The 21,392-nt window shown below is 33.9% G+C and overlaps 1 protein-coding gene across 13 annotated transcripts in view; it reads left to right on the top strand.

Annotated features, from left to right (window-relative positions):
• The window catches only part of KTN1 (kinectin 1), a 109,090-nt gene that overhangs the window by 5,445 nt on the left and 82,253 nt on the right, over positions 1-21,392 (top strand). For 9 of the 13 annotated variants that reach the window (XM_079128537.1, XM_079128535.1, XM_079128534.1 and 6 more), the window contains one exon: positions 13,956-14,021. The exons of 1 other annotated variant lie outside the window; for it this stretch is intronic. The gene's annotated coding sequence lies outside the window, so the exon portion shown is untranslated. Of the gene's footprint in view, positions 1-4,843; positions 4,951-13,955; positions 14,022-20,436; positions 20,483-21,392 lie in introns of those variants that run through there. 3 more of the 13 variants (XM_079128540.1, XM_079128541.1, XM_079128539.1) reach the window with 2 other exon arrangements.

Raw genomic sequence — 21,392 nt, 5'->3', positions numbered from 1 at the left:
TGAGGTAGGTACTATTTGGTGAAAACTTGGGTGAGAGGTTAGTTTGTCCAGAGACAGCACAGGAGAGGAAGAGCCTGAATTTTAACTGAGTTACTTGATTTTAGAGCTCATTCTTACCCTTGAACTGTTTTGTCAAAGTGCTGTGGGTAGAAACATTTTTTAAGGGTTATTGTCTGATATTAGGTGTTAGAAGGCAAAATTAAGATTACAAAGATTTTTTTCCTTCTAAGAGAGGATTGACTTTTAAAATTAGTGACTTGTTTGAAAGTTAGAAGTTTTCCAGATGGAGAAAATAACTAATAAAAGCTACTTAAAATCAAATGCTATGTTTTAGTTACTTAGAAAGCAGTGGGTAGTCTGCAGTCCTTGTAGTTTGCAAGAATTTTTGTTCTCATGTATGTGCATTATGAGTTGCTTGTGATTTTATGGACATTGTTCAGTGGTTATCTCAGACAGGCCCAAGCTTATCACCCTACTTAAAATGCATATTCTCTATTCTTTGTCTCAGCTTGACTTTTCTTCATTGCACTTTTAGTCACTTCCTGATCACTATAGTATATGCTTATTTATATGCTTGATGTTTGTCTCACCTCAGAGTAGAAGCACTCTGAGGTAAGAACTTTGTCTTGTTCATCACTGTGAACTTTCTTTTTCTGGCACTTAGGCAGTGCTCACTTTGAATGGATGGCCTGATTTTTGAAAATGATTGGGACTCACTGATAGTTTTATTTGTGCCATCCCTCCCGTTAACATGGTAATTGAGTGGTATTTGGAATGCCATGTAAAGTGAAAACTCAAATAAGGGTTTCAGATTTACATTTGGAAGAGTAGAATGGAAAACAATTCAGAGCCCAATTTCAGCAGAATACCTCTGTAGTTCAGTTAATCTTTTGATCAGTAATTTAATTATTCTGAGTGGAATCTATATAAATAGGGATTTCATGTGTTTAGATCCAATTAATATTTGAAATAAATTTGGACACGCTAAGTGTTTTACACTGAGAGCTCCATAGTGTTCCAGATGCTATGTTGATGAGCATTTAAGATGTTTCTTAATCTTTAATATCCAAATACAGGTTGCATTCATTTATATATAGACCTGTATTTACTTAGTATTTATATATAGACCTGTATTTACCTAGGTTCTATAATTATTTTATATAGTTTTCATACCTGGATGTTTGAGGTTGAGTGAATGTCATGATTTCTGTGAAGTGAAATTTTCAAGCTTGTCATTATTTAATGCTCTTATTTTTGGGTACCGTTTCAGATAATGTGCTTTATAATAATCTTTGTGGTTGGTACTGTTGCTGATGACTGGGGAATCATTTCTTAAATTATTTCCAGTTTGTGCTAAATGTTTATAGTAATTTTAAGTTTAATTTGGATCCTTTGTAAAGATGGCTTAGTCCTCCCCCTGCCCCCCCCAAATTGGATTTAGTTTTAATTTGAAGGAAGTATTTCTGAATGTGAAGTTTTGGGTACATTTAAGATTAAACTTTATCTGTGAAATACAGCCTGTGCATTTACCTTGCCTGGAGAGAGGGGGAGAAAATAAATCATCCAGAAATGTGAATTTTACTTAGTTGTAAAATGAGCTAAATTGAATTTTTGTCTAATCTTCTAGCATTATTTACTTTGTATAAATAGGTAATTACATTTCATATCCTTTCATTATTATTTAACCTTCAGTTAAGCAAAAAGTCCCAGTAGCATTTAATGCTTATAACATTATGCCTTTGGTATAAAGAGAAGCTTTAGTTACTTTTCCTGGTGCTATGTCCATCTGATTTCTTAAGGCAGCTTTGTATAAGTCAAGGAAACCCTAAGCATTTTCTGTGAGATTTTTAAAAACAGAATTCTTACTTTTTATTTGCTTTTCTTTTTTGGGGGGAAAATTTTTTTCCAAAGTATAGCTTTTCTAGAGTTATTCAGCACTGTTATCATAATTATGTAAATTAAAGAAGTAGGGACGTTTATGCCATATTACCTGTTTGCTTAATTTGCATTTCTCTTCCTGCTTGAAAATTAAATGTTAAATAATTTAGAAGTACAAGAGAATACAGAATGTGTATGTACAATTTAAAAGATTAAATGTAAAATTAATTCCTGTGTACCGATGCCTGTCTGTACATCTTTCTCTCAGCTTTTTGTTTTTTCTTTTACATATAAAATATTTGTGAATTATGTATAAGATGTAAATACAGATGTGAATTTGTATAAGATGTGAATAACTTGGTACCTAACATCCAATTCAAGAACATTTTCTTTATTCTTTTTATATTCACTGTTGTCCCCTCACTGCTCCGCTCTCCCAAGTAACCACTGTTTCTTATCTTTTCATTTTGTCACATCTACTTCTATCTCTTAACCTATTTTAGTTTTGTATCTTTTTGAACTCTGTAAATGGGGCCCTTTTTGTATGAGTTTATTTGCAGCTTTCATTTTCCTCCTCAGACTTTATGAATCACTTTATGGATATGGTATTTGACCATATTGTATATAACTCTAACTCATTTACTTCTCATGAGATTTCATGGTATAAATATTTTGCAATTTATGTTTCCTGTTGATGGACATTTGTGTTTCCAGTTCTTTTTTTTTTTTTTCCTTTTTTTTTTTCTTGTTGTTATAAGCAGTGCTGCTGTAAACACCTTGCATAGGTACATTTGTGCACTTAATTATCTCCAGGATACTGTTTTTTCAAACTTTATTTATTATTTTTACCATTCACAGTAAGAATACATTTGACATTATGAGTAAGTACATTTTTAGGTATACACATATGCAGCAAAATTTCCTTAAAAAACCTTTTTTGTGTGTGATGATGTTCTTACTACTGTTTCATTAAAAACAAAAATGCTAGTTAAGACCCACTATTTTGCCTTTGCTATCCGCTAATGAATTATGATTTACAGTTTGAACAAATGGTTTTAGTTCTTGTATCTAGTTAGGAATTGAATTGCTAGATTGTGGGGATAATACATTTTCATCTCTAGTAGGTAGTGCCAAATTATTTTCCAATGTAAGTGTACCATTTATTCCCCTTGTCAGTGAAGATGTATTACAATATCTCCATGTTTTTGCCTATACTTGATACTGGTAAAAACTCAAGTGGGAGAATCTGTTCTGTATGAATTGCTACTACTAGGTTTTGAATTTCTAGTAATTAAAAAACCTTAATCTTTTCAAATGTTTGCTGGACATTTTTGTTTCCTGGTCTCACAAATGGCTGTTCATTTTTCTGTTGGGTTGTTTGGCTTCTTTTTGGCTGGTAGGAGTTCTTTATATGTTCTGAATACTAATTCTTTGCCAATTATATATCACAAATGCCTTCTCCCACTTCGTGACTGGTCTGACTTTTATGGTATCTCTGTTAATAGTATCTTAAGAGTTTTAATTTATCAGTATTTTCCTTTTGTGATTTATACTTTGTGTTCCGTTTTAAGAAATCCTTCTCTATCTCAAGTTTAGAAAGATAGCCTTGGATTTTTGTCTTAAATTTTTTTTTTAATATTGTCTCACAATTTTTCCCTGAAGTTTTTTAAAAAATTATTTTCTCTTAAACTGTTGTTTACTTTTCTCCAATCTATTGCTTAACATTACAGTATTTTTAAAGGCTAAAATATATTTATTTACTGGGTGCCCTGAAGTAATTCTTCGAGTTAATTATTTGCTAGAACAATATAGGTGATTTTGAGGCGTGCATCTACACTTTGCTTCTAGGGCTATAAGAAAATAATTATGTAGGAGTGTTTAAAAAAGTGTGTTATGTGCATGAACAAATTGTTACAATGAACCCCAATATTATTTATGATTAAACATGTACCAATTAAATAAACGTATGAATAGTTCAGTAAACTCCCCATCACCTCTTTTTCTTTTTTGGTGGTACTGGGAACCAAACCCATGGCTACATCTTGCGAGGCAAGCAGTATATCACTGAAGCTACATCCCCAACCCTAGTCAGTAAACTTTGAAGTCTCCAACCCAATCCCCATGACATTGTTAAGAGATTTGTAAACATTTTGAAGTGATGTAATGTTTGCATGTTTTTTCTTAAATTGTGAACATTTTTTGTAAAGTATTTGGTGTTTTGCATTTTCACCACAGTGCTCTTTAATTGTGAATAAATTTTTATATATCCAACTGGAACTTAAGAGTATATTTATAGTCTGAGGAATTTTCTTCAATTTTGGAGAATTCTCAGCTCTTTAAATACATATTGCTTTTGTTATTTTCATTTTCTTAACTTTCAATAGACCTGTGTTGGAGTCTTTTGGTTTATTGTTGGTGTCTCTTAAACGCTTTGTTTTTTTCTCTTTATTTTCTGTGCCTCATGGTGAATTCAGTAGAATTAGCAATTTAGTGAACCTTTCCTCTACCCAGCCTAGAGTTTATTCTATCTATTGAGTCTCTATGCCAGTATGCACAATTTTCATTTCTTAGATTTTTGAATTGCGTTTTCACCTGTTTCAATTTTGTTTTGTAACCTTTTGCTTTAAAAACTTCTCTTGTTGCCGGGTGTGGTTATGCATGCCTGTAATTCACTCTGGAGGCTGAGTCAGGAGGATTGAGAGTTCAAAGCCAGCCTCAGCAAAAGTGAGGCAGTAAGCAACTTGGTAAGACCCTATCTCTAAATAAAATACAAAATAGGGCTGGGGATGTGGTTCAGTGGTTGAGTGCTTCTGAGTTTAATCCCTGGTACCCCTCCTCAAAAACAAACAAAAAAAAAAAACAAAAAAAGACCAAAAAAATCCTCTCTCTTATTGATGAAGTCAGAGCATGACAAGGCTAACCCCTTCTTCTTTGAAGGTCCCTAAATAGTGGACTGCTATGGGTGCACCACTGATGGGAAAAAAGGAAGAAATGTCATGGTCAAGACCATCAAGAAGAAGCAGAAGCACAAGGGGCGGGGCACTGTTAGGACCATCACTAAGCAAGTCCCCAGTGAGTCATTTTTTACCTTCAATCCTCTGAAAGCCTTGGGGGATGAAGAATCATTGGATGAAGATTCTGAGTTCACATTAGTCTTGGATTTTGAAGTTGGACACTTCTTCCTTGAGTGGATAGTGCTCTACTTCACTGGGGAGGCCAACAATTTTGAGGAAGGCTAAGAAGAGGGGAGGAGGAATTGGAAGGTGATGAGGAGGGAGAAGACAAGACAAGGTTGATGCTGAAGTTAATTCCAAGAAAGAGTCCAGCCAGCAGTAGAGTACAGGCAACAGGAGAAGCTGTGACCCAGTTGGCAACAGTAGACAGTTGTCAGGACGGACCTGGTTAATGCCTTGACCAGAGGGTGTGCCAGTGGGAGCACTATATCCTGCCATGCTATGAGGGCAGAAGCTGGTTCTGAGACACACAAACCTGGTGCTGCTGTTTGTATGGGTGGCAGCCAGAGGGCCAGGCTTCCTCATCCTCTTGCGAGCACTGGGCAACAGTGAAAGTCACGTCTTGCTTTCTCAGTAACCATATCTCTGGACCTCACCATTCATCCTGTCTTAAACGCCCTGGGTGTGGTTGACCAGTCAACAGAGAGTGTATAGCCTTACCTGTTAACACATTTGTGCCTGGATACAGTGTTTTCAGCTTGTACAAAATAGTTAGAATATTCTATTAAAGTGTGAAACATGAAAAAAAACATTTTTGTTAGATTATTTCATGAAATCAGAACCATATAGTATGAATTGATGTTTTTATTGATGATTTGTTTTTTCTTGATAAAATTCTTAGTGTTTTGGATTAAAAAAAAAAAACTCTTATTAGTGATGGTTGTACCAATTCCTTATTTTGACAACTAAAGAGAAATAAGCATTTATTGTATGTTTTCTGTGTTGGGAATTGGTCATGCAAAAAAGTTTCTATAGATGTATTCAAGCTAATAAAGAAGTGACATCCCCTTTTTGTATCTCCTAATGAATAAGGTCTAGACAAAGATCACTGATAGGTTTTAATATACAAAAAGATGTCCAAATATTAGGTACTTCCCAATGAAAATCTTCCACACTGCATGTTGGTCTTGCACTCAGAACCCTGCAATTTGATGTATCTAGCCTTTAAACTTAAGTACCAGTTGAAGAAATAGAAAAGACAAAAGATTTTGTTGAATTCTGTGGCGATATCATCAACCAAATTCTGACTGGGAAATTTGACAACTACTTGTTGTCCCCATTCCCATTCAAAAAATTGAACAATAAAGAAATATAGGGACAGTAGATAAAAGGAGACGGGAAGAACATCAATCAAAGAATAACAAAAAATGTTTACAAAGCAGATGGGGAAAATGTGAGCACTGATTTGATAACTGTAGATAATAAAATATATTATTAAATATATATCAAATAATATATATAATATAATATATAATTATATATTAAATAATATATATTTTAATACTGGAGATTGAACCCAGGGCCTCAAACATGCTAGGCAAATGCACTGCCATTGGGCTACATCCCTAACCCTTTTAAAAATTTTAAGAAAGGTTCTTACTGATTTGCTGAGGCTAATCTTGAACTTGGGATCTTCTTGCTTCAGCCTCCCAAATGTTGATTTTTAAAATTTTTAATTTTGATACTGGATATTGAACCCAAGGGCACTTTAACACTAATATACATCCCCAACCCTCTTAATTTTATTTATTTTTAAATTTTTAAATGGGTTTGCTGGGTTGCTTGAGGCCTTGATAAATTGCCGAGACTGGCCTCAAACTTGCAATCCTCCTGCTCAGCCTCTTGGGTTGGTGGTATTACAGGTGAGCACCACAGTGCTGGACCCCAAATGTTGATTTTTAATCCATTTTGAGACTGGGTGTTTGTTCTTTTCCACTTTATGCACAGAATTTATGTAAAACTATTAACTCCAGATTGTAGTTTTACAGATTGATTTTCATATTTTTTCTTCTACTCCTTCCTTCTCCCCACTTTTAAAAAAAAATGTTCTTTTCACATACTCTGCAAAACCCAATTCCTGCCTCCTGCTACTTGGTGTCAAGCATTGAACCTGGTTCTATTCTTTTGCTGTTACCTTTAGGAGATAAATTTCTGACTTGCCTATTTAAGGACCAGTGTCCAGCCGCCTTCTCCATTCGTTCTTCTCTGTTCCATTTTTTATTGCATTTCTGACCTAGTGAGGTGATTATCTTAGTTTTGAGTTTATATCTTTTAAATACTTCTTTATGTTTCATGCCATTACTAAGTGTTTGGAATAGAAGGATCTTTATTGAAAGTCTTCATCTTCATTTCAACCTATTTAAATTCTTACTTTAGTCAGCCTTTCCTCACTGTGACCAAAATACCTGACAAGGACAATTTAGAGGAGAAAAAGTTTATTTTTGCTCATGGTTTTAGAAGTTCAGTCCATGGTTGACTGACTCCATAGCTCTGGGCCCAAGGTGAGGTAGGGCATCATGGTATAAGGATGTGGTGGAGGAAAGTAGCTTAAGACATGGCAACATTTCTCAAGCAGAAAATGAGATCCACTCACCAGTGATAAAATATAAACCCCAAAAACATGCCCCTAGTGACCTACTTCCTCCTATAGTTACCTGCCTACAGTTACCACTCAGTTAATCCATATCAGTGGATTAATCCACTGATTAGGTCACAGCTTTCATAATCTAATCATTTCATCTCTGAAAATTCTTGCATTGTGAGGGACAACTCATACCTAACACTCGTATTTTGAAACTCAACTTTATGTATTCTGGGTAATCAGTGTATCCTGAGTGTTTTAGTTTAGTGATCTTTTGCTTAAATATGTCGTCTTTGAATCTTGTTGGAGTCTATTCAACTCCACAAAAACAATTTGATTTTTGAGTATCAGTATAATTATAACTAGTTCATGTGGTTTAGCCTTGATGTGGTTATTGTTCTGCTAGTTGATCTTACTCATTCTGTTTCTTCAGTTTGTTTTGTAGTTTGTTTGATAGTCCAACTCAAGCTAAATAGAGTTTATTCTTTTATGAGGTAGGATTGGTATCTCTTGTTATCTGAACCCTTATTGCTTGGTGTTTCAAACTTGAGAATCACATGTTTAATGACTTGAATACAGTTTTGGAAACCCTGCTATTAAGTGAAAAATCATTAAGTGAAAACATTTCCATTCATTTCAATGGGAAATTATGCGTGTAACATTTCAACTAGTTTCTTCATGTAGGTAAATATTAATCCAACAGTGAAGATGAGTTTATGTAAGTATAAGCAGTTTCAAAGTAAATATACCTCATACATAAAATGTAATTTGATAAAATGAAGTCTTTCAGTTGCATTTGCCAAAGTAGGAAGAGAAAACTGGATAGTGAGTGGTGGTGGTTGATAGGGTGTTATTTTTGGAAAGTCTGTTCTTTTTCTACCATTTTCTTCACCAGTTTCAACCGTTTTGGAACTCACAGTTATCTTACATTCAGTTTGCACTTAAAAATTAAGTTGTAGCACAGAAAAACATTGTAAATGCTAAACATGAGTCCTTTAAACAATGTGGAAGTAGAGAACATGTAGAAAAGACAGAAGAGTTGTAGTTGTGATATGTCTTTGCCCCTCTTATGTGTACAAAGCAGAATGTTCTGGGTTATTCCAAACATGGTGTACAGCACATATTATATATGATATATTGTGACTGGAAACCAGTATGTTGAATGAAATGTTGGGTATGTCTGTCTGAAATAATAATTTTGAAATTTCACTCTTTTTAGAATATACTCATAAAAAGTCAATTTCTTGAGAAGTGGTTTAAGAACCATTTTGACAAAACCAGTTAATTGAACAATTCATTATGTGAACTTAACTGAACAAGCTGTTGGAATTTCTGCTATTCCAAGTAGGTAACTGAAAGAGCAACCAAGGATAGCAAAGGATAAAATGATCTTGTTTTATGAAACATGAGTTGATTTGCCTTTTGTTCTCATCTCTTTTTTTTTTTTTCTTTTTCCTCCCGTGTTGCTAGGGGGATTGAACCCAGGGCCTTGTGCGTGTGAGGCAAGCGTTCTATCAACTGAGCTATATCCCTAGCCCTTGTTCTCATCTCTGTGTTCATCACATCATTTTGAAAATGGCAAGCTTATCTTTATCCAAGCAATTGATTAAGATATTAGTTAGGTCAGGCTAAAAACAGTGATATGTGATTAAGATATCTTACAAACCATTAATTAGCAACTTTGAGGTATGATTTTTTAACCTTTTAAATATTCCTCATTTTATGCTACTATTTAGTTATGTTCAGCACTTACCTATCTTGTCTCTAAGGATATAATATTTATTTTATCAAGTAGTCTGCCAAAATCAGACATTCTATAATATGCCTTGGGTTTTCTTGATTTAGTAACTTTTTTTTTTATTAAAAATAAGACATTGGAATGACTTTCCTTAATAGTGAGTGGTTTATAACGGGTGACTTTTGATATACCTACATTTTTTGGTTAGTGGCATTGTCTCGATTTTCCTTTCCCCCCTTAACTATTCTGCAATCTTTTAATAGAGAAAAAAGCAGAAGCCTTATATGGAACTTGACATACAGGATTGTGGCAGCTGTGCACTGTGTTGAAGGCACTTTATATCTTTGCAGGGTGGTGGAGGCTGTTGTGTAAGCATGGTTTCTAAGGAAAATATCCTATAGGAAGGCTACAGGATAGGGACCATTACTGGTTTCTGTATTTTAGGTTTCTCATAATGATCACTATTCAGGCTCTTAACTCATTTTTGTTGTCTGGGAGAAGGAGTCTTTGTAGTCACAAAATTTGAAGGTATGTAGTGTTTCAATTATAGTAACTTAAACCAACTTTAAGATTATGGAAATTTAGTTAGTGAAATCATAAAGACTATGTTTTCTTGGAGTTCATTCCCTAAGATTCTTCTTAATAAGATCATTTTTTTCTCACTGTTTTTTGCTTAGGTTTCTCAATGGGAGTGTTGTCAAAAGAATGGAACCCACCAGGTAGAGTGACACATACCTGTAATCCCAGTTACTTGAGAAGATCACCAGTTTGAGGACAGCCTGGGTAATTTAGGGCTATCCTGATTAAAAAGGGTTAGGGATATAGCTCAGTGATAGAATGTTTGCCTAGAAAGGTCTAGTCCCTGGGTTCAGATCCTAGTATCACAAAACAAACAGTTATAGTTATACATAACCATGGGGTTCATTTTGACATGTTCATATGTATATATAGTATAATTTGCACCATTCCAATCATCAGTATTTCCTCTTTCCCTCCCCTTTCACCCACCTCCAGATTCCTTTCCTCTACCCTATTGGTCTTCCTTCCGTTAATGTATTGCTTTTTTAATGGGTGTATTGTAGACATACATAAAAGTGAATTCATTGTGGTATACGCATATATGCACATAGCATAGTTTTCAGTGTTTCCACATATGAGAGAAAGCATGTGACTCTCTGAGTCCAGTATAATGTTCTCCAGTTTTATCTGTTTACTCTCAAATGCCATGATGTCATTTTATGACTGGGTAACATTCCATTGTGTGTATTTACCTCATTTTCTTTATCTTTTTGTCTGTTTTAGGTGCACATGGGCTGGTTCCTTGACTCAGCTATTGTGAATTGCGCTGCTATAAACATTGGTGTGCATGTATCACTATACTATGCTGATTTTAGTACTTTTGAATAAATCCCAAGGAGTAGGATAACTGAGTTGTAAGGTGGTTTCATTTTCAGTCTTTAGAGGAATTTCTGTATTGCTTCCCAAGTGGTTGTACCTGTTGGCAGTCCCATCAACAACGTATAAAGTATACTTTACCCCCACATCCTTGCCAGCATTTAGTATTTGTATTATTTTTGTGTGTGTATTACAATGGGGATTGAACCCAGGGAACTCTGGGTGCTCTACTTCTGAGATACCTGCCCTTTTAAAAAATTTTTAATTAAAAAAATAAATCTGAGACAGGATCTTGCTTAATTGCTGAAATGGTCCTCAAACTTGTGATCATATTGCATCAACCTCCTGAGCTATTGGGATTACAGGCATGCAGCAGGACACCTAGCTTTATATTTGTATTCTTGACGATTGCCATTCTAACTGGTGTGAGATGAAATTTCAGCATAGTTTTGATTTGCATTTCTCCAGTTGCTAAGGATGTTGAGCATTTTTTCATAGATTTGTTGGCCATTTCTGCTCTTGAAAAATGTCTGTTTAGTTCATTTACCCATTTATTGATTTGATTTATTGTTTTTTTTGTGTTCTTTATGTATTCTGCATATTAATTCTCTATTGGAAGAGTAGCTGCAAAGATTTTTTTTCCCATTCTGGTGGCTTTCTCTTCTTACTCTTAATCATTTCCTTTGTTGTGCAGAAGCTTTTTAATTTGAAGCCATGTCATTTATTTGTTGGGAGTCTTATTAAGAAAGTTGGTGCCTGAACTGATATGTTGGAATGTTGACCCTGTCTTTTCTTCTAGAAGTTGCAGTGTTTCTGGTCAAATTTAGGTCTTCCATCCACTTTGAGTTTATTTCTGTGCATGGTTGAGCAATAGGAATTTAGTTTTATTCTTCCATATATGAATAACCAGTTTTCCCATCACCATTTGTTGAAGGTTGTCTCCATTGTATGTTTTTGGTACCTTTGTCAAGAATCAGATAATTATCTTAAGTGATTCCATCTTTGTTTTCTGTTCTATTCCATTTATCGTCATGTCTTTTTTTATGCCAGTACCATGCTGTTTTTGTTATTATAGTTCTGTACTATAATTTGAGATCAGGTATTGATGGCTCTGGCAATGTTCTTATTGCTCAATATTGCTTTGGCTGTTCTTCAGCATGAGTTTTAGAAGTTTTTTCCTAGCTCTGTGAAGAATGTTGGTGGTATTTTGATGGGGTTTGCATTAATCTGTAGATTGCTTTTAGTAGTGTGGTCATTTTGATAATATGAATTCTGTTTATCCAAGAATATGGGAAGTCTTTCCATCTTCTGAGGTTGTCTTCAATTTCTTTTTTCAGTGTTCTATAGTTTTCATTGTAAGAGGTCTTCCTTGTTTAGATTTATTCCCCAGTATTTTATGTTTTTGAGGCTATTACGAATGGGATTGTTTTCCTTATTTCTTTCTCAGCCGATTCATGGCTGAGTATAAGAAAGCTGTTGACTTTCGCGCGTTGATTTTGTATCCGTTTAATTTGTTCAATTTGCTTATCAGCTCTGGAAGTCTTTTGGTGGAGATTTTTGGGTCTTGTACTCATCAGCATCAGGGATAATTTGACTAATTATTCTTATTGGTATCCCTTTAATTTCCTTGTCTTGCTTGATTGTTCTGGCTAGAGTTTCAAGAACTGTACAGAATAGGAGTGGTGAGAGTGGACATGCTTGTCTTTTTCCTGATTTTAAAGGAAACGATTTTGTTTTTCTTTGTTCAGTATGATGTTCGCTTTGGGTTTGTCATATATAGCCTTTATGATGTTGAGGTAAGTTTACCTTTATCCCTAGTTTCTAAAGTGTTTTAAACATGAGTGGTTGCTGGATTTTGTTGAAGGCTTTTTCTTTATCTGTTGATAATTTTGCGATTTTTTTTTTTTTGTCCTTAATTCCACTTATGTGGTGAATTACAATTATTGATTTGTGTATGTTAGACTAATCTTGAATCCCTGGGATGAAAACTACTTGATCATGATGTACCATCTTCCTAATGTGTTTTCAAATGTGGTTTGCTAATATTTTATTAAGGGGTTTTTAATAAACTTTTTTCCATTGTAAATTTCATTGTGTTAAAATATGTTACACTTATTTTAAATTCATGGTAATTATATCTACTTTTGACTTTTTTTGTCATTTTGTGGCTTTAAAGTTCATCATACTAAAATGCCTTGATTTTGTGTTTCATAGTAGTAGTGAATACAAATAGGATTGATGTGTACTGTGTTTACGAAGTTTCATTATGAAAGAAGGTGAAGACTCACCAGGACTACCTATGTAAAATTATTTAGTTCAGAGAAGTAAAACGTTTTTTTCTTCCCAAGATATATAGTGGGTGCAACAAACATTTGACAGTGCAATGCATTGGGCACTGTGCTGGGCTCCAAATGGTAGACGGGAGATAACATAGATAAAAAGGCACTTTAAACTTTGAGTAATATAAATTGAACCTTGTATAATAAGTGAGTAGAAATTCTTTAGTGAGTGTTTACCTAATCCATGGTTATAAAGGTACATTTTCAGGAAATGATGACCACATGGTTATGAATGCAAAAGCAAATGGCTCTTCATTTCTTTAAATCAGAATGGGAAAACTTAATTTTTAGATTTTTTTTTTCTTTAACTTCATTATGTGGATTAATAGTCAAATGAGAGTTTATAAATAGTTTTTTTTTGCACTATTTTAGTTTCTTCAGTTGTGTGTAGAGTATGTTTAAGATTTTATTTACATTTTTATTGTTTATATAGACTTTGTATCTTTTTAAATGACAGTGATAGGAATTCACTTGTGAATGACATTAAAATCAAAACCAGCATAGACTGTGAAGGTGTAGAAATTGAAATGTTGACTACAGAATAGATTATAAGGTTTTAGAAAAAATAGTTAGGTTTTCAAGTATTATTTAATTATTCCACTTGACTATAAAATGCTGTGGCTTTGTACTTGGAAGCTTGTAATTGAGGAGATGCTAGCATTCTTTATCCTGGCTTCCTGAAAAGTTTTTAGGAATTAAAACAAAACAGAACAAAAACAAAATGTGAAAGAGTATTGGAGTAGTCTCACTCATTTTGGTTGGAAGGAGGTATATTGCTTACTTAAAAATACTACTTTTTAGTTTAGCATATTTCATATAAGTATTGTTTACTGACATTAACTGTCAGTTTTGTTTATTATACATAACTGACACTTCTGATAACTAAAATTTCAATATTGACCTTGGGTCTAGAATCCTATGTTATTGGTTATTGTTTCTTCAGAGATTTTATTCCATTGTCCTCAGCTTCTCTTGCTGACTAACGTGAATTGAATTTTATTTTTTTATAGGTAATCTTTCCTGTGTTGCTTGTAAGACTTGCTTTACATCTTTTGAATTATACAGTGTTACTACAGGTATGTAAAAATGTTTTATTTATTCTGTCCAGATTTTGTTGTCCTTCTTGAATTGGAGATTCATATTTTTCAACAATTTTTGGAAATTCTTAGCCATTCTCTGATCAGATATTCCCCTCATTCTTTTTTCTCCTTGAATTCCCATTTGACTTATTGAGCCGTCTCATTATATCCTACTTTTAAGTTTTCTTTCATATTTTCTCTGTGTATACTTGTATGATGCATTGTCAGTTTTTATCTGAACTGTCTTCCTATTTGATAATTCTTTAATTTTGCATAATTGTCAGTCCTTTAGTTTTAATTTCTGAGTGCTTGTGTGTGTTGTGCATATGTGTTTATACATACACAATATTTTTTTTTTTTTTTTTGGCAGAACTGGGGATTGAACTCAGGGTCTCATGAATGCTAGGCATTCTACCTGAACTACATCCCCAACTGTTTTTTTAATATTTTATTTTGAGAGAGGATTTCACTGAATTGCTAAGGCTTGTCTGGAACTGAAGATTCTCCTGCCTTTACCTTCCAAGTAGCTGAGATAACAAGCCTTAGCCACCACACCCAGCAACATGACATCTAATTTGCTTAGTTTCTACAAGTCTTTCTATTCTTAGTTATTTTCATGAGTGTTTTCTGATTTCTTTTACAGTTCTAATGACTGAAAAAAATTAATAATTTTTCATATTCTCTTGTCTGGAGTTCTTTGGAATATATTGTTTGTTCCTTTTATGGTTGTAAGTTCACCTCTACAAGAGTATATCTGCAAATACCATACTGTGCAGGCTAGACTGGATAGAAGGAATTTTTTTCCAAGAGGGATTTTGTTTTCTTCCTAAAAGTCTTAGCCTTTCTTGACCTTTGAGCCATTTTTACTTTAATATTTTTGGTAAGTATGGGGAGTGGGTAGTCTGGATTACAGACTGTAGATCCGACTCTCAGAATCCATGGTTATACAATTTTTTTAAACTTTATATTTTTTTAAGTTTTTATGTGGTGCTGAGGATTGAACCCAGTGCCTCATATGTGCTAGGCAAGTGCTCTACCACTGAGCCACAACACCAGCCCCCATTATACAAATCTTAATGGAAACTTTTTATTTGACATTTGGAAAACCAGACATATTTTCAGTCTTTGTTCTTTTTTTTTTTTTTTTTTTAACCCTCATTGTATTAACATGGGGATTTTTTTTCCCCTTTAGTCTCTCCTTCACTGATTGTAGACCCCCTGGAAAGTCTCTGTTCTGTGTAATTTATATCATTTCCATTTCTTCAAGAAATTGCAGGCCAACATCCTCCTCTCTTAACCTTAAATAGACATTAGCAGTCTATTTGATCTTTCTCTTCAAGATAGGACTTCCTTTAATTTTAGAAAGTGTGCCTATTTTTTCCCCCAGTACTGGGGAATGAACCTAGGGCCTCATGTGTACTTAGACAAGTGTTCTACCATTCAGCTGCACCTTCAACCCCATACTTGCCTATTTTATTTTATTTTTTTAGTATTTTCCTTTATTTATTATTGGTTCTTTTAAAATCTTGACTGTTTTGAAGCAAATATTTATTGATTTTTAATTGAAATAGTTTTTTATTATTAGAAATAGTCTCCAAGTTAGTTTTTAAAAGTCGTGATTTAATTTGCAATTTCAAATACATGAAATTTGACTTTGTATTATAAAAGTAATTTTAAGCTCATGTTGGGGAAATGTGAATATTCTGAAGGATACAAAGTTAAAAGTTACCAGAAAGAATACCCAGAAGTCACCACAGAATTAATGGTTTCTAATTTATTCTTCCAGGAGTTTCCTGTGCCTATGTGGGCATGACTGTCGTGTAAAAGAGAATTTTTTTGTATGCTGTTATGTAGTTTATATCGCACATATATATATGTATATATATATATACACATATATATATAAAATATAATTTTTTGAGAGAAACTGAACAGCTGAATACAGTGATATATTCCTGTAATTTCAACTACTTGGGAAGCTGAGGCAGGGGATAGCAAATACAAGACCATACAGGATAGCTTAGGAAGACCCTGTCTCAAAAAAATAAAAAGGGCTGGGGATGTAGTTTAGTGGCAGAGCACCCTGGTTTCAATACCCAGTGCTGGAAAAAATATATATTTCAAGTATCTACCCATATTACATGTGAATTATCATGAATTCATTTCTTTACAGAATAAAGTTTTAACCGGGTGGGTTTTTTTTTTTTTTTTTTTTGGGCGGTGCTGGGTATTGAACCCAGGGCCCTGTGCCTGCAAGGCAAGCACTTTTCCAACTGAGCTATCTCCCCAGCCCAACCAGGTTTTTTTCTATGGAAATATTTGTAAACGAATAATGTCTTTTACTGAGATCTTGAGAGAATGGGCTAGTTTGGTCTTGATGGGTACTCAGAAGTCTAAAAAAGATGGATTAATTTTCAGTAGCTATGAACTGAGCAGTTTCTTAGAGAAGACTGACTTACCTGTTTTCATATTAAAGGAAAAACATAAATTTGATTTTAATAGAAATGTCAAGTTTTGTGGCATGAGACCTAATGGAGAGATTAAATTTCATTGTTTACTTCATATGCAGTAGCAGTACTTCAGAGTGGATATTGCTGAAATAACTTAGGGGTATGTTAATAAGATGTGAGTTTTACAGATAGCGATGTGTTACAGTTGTACCGCATCTTTGAGATTTCAATGTAGTCTGTAAAGTTAATTTTTTTTAGGGCACCGGGGATTGAATTCAGGGACACTTGACCACTGATCCACATCCCCAGCCCTACTTTGTATTTTATTTAGAGACAGGGTCTCATTGAGTTGCTTAGTGCCTAGCTTTTGCTGAGGCTGGCTCTGAATTTAGGATCCTCCTGCCTCAGCCTCCAGAGCCACTGGGGATTACAGGTGTGTGCCACCGTGCCTGGCCCTGTAAAGTTAATTTTTAATAGAAAAGATGTTGTAAGTGGAGTTCCCATATCAGGGAACTCAGTATTTGATTTACTAGATTATTTTGTTTTTTGATTACTTTGAAATCTTTTCTCCTCTTACTTTGAGAGTTAATTTTATTGTGCATTCCGGGGGTGATTATACTTTTGTCATAGAAACTGACCAGGAGGATATGAATTTAGATGAGTTTTTGTATTTTGATGGACATTTCAGGAAATGGTTAATGCTTTATTTTTCTCATTGGGTTGTTTGTCTCTTTCTTATTGATTTGAAGGAACAAGTTTGTTTTTTTTAAATGCTTACTACAGATGTAATATACTTTTAAACATTTAAACATGTAGAACTGTGTAAAAGGAATAAATCCACCTATTTTCTTCAGGTGTACACTTTTTCTTATGTATAAAACTTTTATTTGGATGTTCTTATATGATCTGAATGATTCTACCTTGTCTCTACTGATATGAAATACTTACAGTAAACTAAATTTTTGTATGTATTTGCATTTTATTTCATTTTTGAATTCCATTCTTATCTGTTCTTTTATCTTTTCCACACTGCACTGTATTGCTGCCTACCTGTATTTAAGACTATCTGCTAGCTCATAAAATTTTGTGTATGTGTATAGAGAGAGCAGTTGCTCTGGAATTACAGAACTAGCTGTAGATATGTCACTTGAACTGGAAGAGTAGGGGATCACATCAAAGCTTGTGAATTTTTTTTATTTTTTTTTAATTTTTGCTCTGGTTTATAGATAACCATGTAATTCCCTTCTAAGCCAAATCATGGATTCATTTAAGATCAGCATATGTATTTGTGATCACTTCTAACCATCTTGTGTTCAAATTTTAAAGTTTAAGTGGAAAATAAAAGTGAAGGGCTAGGGATGTAGCTCAGTGACAGACTGCATTTATTTGATTTATTCTTTTCAGATCTATCTGAACTATTGAAGTTATTTTAATTGGTCTTCCTGAGCCTATTTTGAGCTGATTTGTTGGGTTTTAAATTTTGATTGTTTCTTTTTTTGTTTGTTTGTTTGTAGAATCCTTAATTCAAACCTGCAGAGTCACTTTTGATAGTTTTAGTTCTTTCCTCATTTTTCCAGTTTCCTCTTATTTATGTTGTAACTTGTATTTGTAAATTGCAGTCTCTTAAGTCTTTAGGGATTTTAATTTAAATATTTATTCTTTAGCTTGCTTCCGCTGCCTTTTGCTCATGGTGGCTTATCACATGTTCTTTCATTTTGAGTCATGGACTCATATCTGCATAATAATATTTGAAAATCTTGTTTTGAGGGAGGATTTCACTCAAGAGGATATGCCTTTGCTTCTCCCACTTGCACCCTTGTGACTCCTTAAATTTTTTGGTTTGGTATTTCCAAGATGATGCAAATAGTTTGGTCTGTAAAGCTTTATAAGAAAAAACCTGTGTATATTAGTTTTTAGGGAATACCCTGAGTGAGACACAATTGGAACGAAAAGCCAGGACTTTTGATGTCCATTTTAGTGCATCATTATGTTACTCACCAATCTTAAAATAATTTGCTTAGAACATATCTGGAGTATAACACGCTTACTTTATTTGAAGGTGAGTAACTACACAATGCTTAATTTTTAAATTCTAGTTTATAGTAATATAAATAGATTTTTGGTTCTTTCTGGAGAAGTTTACAAAATTTAACTCAGTGAATCGCTCAGTTTTTGTAAGAGCAAGTGTAAGTTATATAAAAGGACGAGTAAATACAATTTTAAAACTAGTTGGTTAGCATTCATAGTACATACTCTAATGAAATGCAGAACTTCATTATTGTTTTTTGGGAGTGGTGGTGCTATGAATTAATCCTAGGACCTTGTACATACTGGGCAAGTGCTCTACCACTGAGCTTTATCTCCAGGCCATTTTAATTTAATTTAATTTAGTGTGCGTGTTACTTTATTTTTTTAACGTGGTGCTGGGGATTGAACTCAGGGCCTAGTGCATGCTAGGCAAGCACTCTACTATTGAGCTACCCATCCCCAGACCCTCTGCATACTATTAATTTATTATCTTTTGAATTCTTTATGGAGAATGTAGTGATGAAAACTCCCATTCTTGTTCTAGAGCAGAGTTTTTAACCTGGGATCTGTGCATACCCTTCTGAGAGTCCAGAAGCTTGAAGTTAATTATAAATATTAGTGAGTATATATGCCTTTCTTTGAGAAAGAAGATTGGTATCTTTAATCAGTTTCTGGAAGGATTTATGTCTGAATAAAAGATGAAAGAGACTGATTTGTAATGTGGTTTGAGAATAGTTTGGACTTGATTTCTTGTGATCCCATGGATATTTTACTCTTGATTCACTTGACAGAGAAATTTTGTTTAACACTCCTGGCTGTTTATTACATTCAAATCAGAGTCTGTTATCATTTAGATATGATTGGGTTAAAAAGGTAATTAATATTACAAAGGGCATCTGATAATATGGGAAAAGCAATTAACATTGGTGATTTGTGCCAGCTCAATTCAAAACTTGAACCTCTATCTGTCTTTCTGTTATCAATTCAACATACATTTATTGAATCGTGTACCGTAGACTTAGAAAAATCTTAATGAACTGGAGCTTATCACCTAGAACCACATTAGCTTTCTTTCAGCTTCTTTCCCCTTTATTTTTCCATTGCCCCTCCACTTTAAATCTATTAAATCTATTTTGCTCCCCACCCCGCTTACCCTGTATTTTGCTCCTAGTCCCTTTTTGCCTCCTCTTTTCCCTTATTTTCCGAAGTCTCCGTTGTTGCCTATGGGTGTAATGTGAATTTGAAGTATATTGATTGCTTTGTAAAAGCATTTATTCACTAAGCACTCATTTTACCTTTTTTTTTTTTTTTTTTTAACAAAAAATCAAAAACAAAAACAAGGAATTGGGCATTTTATTTGAAATATTAAGCAAGTGAGGTTGTACCCATGATGCTGTCACAACTCTTTATTCATCTTTAGTTATCGAACTTATTATATGTAACATGTTTTGATCATCAAGTACAATTTTGAGTTTGACTTTGTAGAACAAATAGCCTTAGTATTTATATTTCTAATAGCTATACTTTGAGTTAATTCTGAAGTTGGATATTTTATGTCTCCAGTGTTATGTAATGTTGCTATGAATATCCTTATGCTTTTTCTTGCAAATACATTTCTTTTTATAAAGAATCAGGCTTATTGTTTTAAAGTAATGGAAACGTTGTCTTGATTCTTAATGTTTCCGCATTCTAGTTAGATTCCTCTAGATGCAGAATGAAACCCAGGTGAGCTCAAGTGAAGGGGAATTGAATTATATGAAAGGAATTCCATGAAAATCTAAAGACAGGAAACATGATTCCTCCAGTTCTGTATGGACTTGGAAAAGAAAACTAGAAAATCATCAGAATCTTTGAGGAAAAATATGTTCCAGACTTCTTGGGGTTTTATGTTATCACATCTCCCTGAACATTTGCTTCTTTTCTTTTCTGTACAGGTAGACATGTTCTGCTTGAACATAAATTCACTTTCCTAAGACCTCGGTTTGTGTATGACTGTAGCTTGCTTCCTCAGGGCTTTCTGACTTTGACTTGACCTCTTCCCCCACTCTCCCCTCCCTGCCCTCGCCACCACATCCTAGTTCTATTTCTCTTCTTCCTCCACCACCACCTCCTGTTACGGCTGCTGCTTCAGCTGTTGATTCTTCAGGGTCTGTGCCTCCCTTAGCCTCTTTTCTTCCCCAGAATTTTAAATATGTTCCTACTCATTGTTCTTTCCAAACTCTCCAGCCAAATGAACAGGTTCTCTATACTATGGATGCTATGCTTAAAACAAAAGCAACACTCTTACCCACTCCAAAACTCTGCTTTTTAAAAATAGACATAATAAAAATGCATGTAATAATTTAAAAATAATTCATGTTAACACGAAATTATCAGGGAGGAACAATTCTGTTAGGTTTCTTTTTCTTTTTAAAAAATTTAATGTTTGTTTTAGTTGTAGGTGGACATAGTACCCCTATTTTATTTTTATGTTGTGCTAAGTATTGAACCCAGGGCCCTATACATGCTAGGTGAGCACTCTACCACTGAACCACAACACAACCCCAACCCCTAGGTTTCTTTTAGTATTTTGGTGATTCCTTTTCCCCTTCAACTTGTTAAAAACCTTATCTTAGTTAAGGGTTTTGTTAATGCTATTTTAAAAATTTATGAAAATGTGAAATGTTAAATGATGTTTCAGTCATCAAGGTTTATAGCGTGCCTGTTGAACACACTACTTTGTCCTTAGGTTCCATTTTCTGTCTCTTTGCAGACTTGGGTCATTGGTGATATAACTTGAGTCCAGCCTTACATTCAATAAATTCAGATTTATTCAACTTAAAAGCACGTTTCCTAGGGTCTAAGATAATTCTCAGGATAAATGGCTCTTCTGTTTAGGTGGAATTGTTTT

The sequence above is a fragment of the Sciurus vulgaris genome (assembly GCF_902686455.1).
Source record: "Sciurus vulgaris genome assembly, chromosome: 2".
NCBI classification, from domain to species: domain Eukaryota; kingdom Metazoa; phylum Chordata; class Mammalia; order Rodentia; family Sciuridae; genus Sciurus; species Sciurus vulgaris.
Note: the sequence above shows the minus strand (reverse complement) of the source record. Positions and strands in the feature narration are given on the sequence as shown.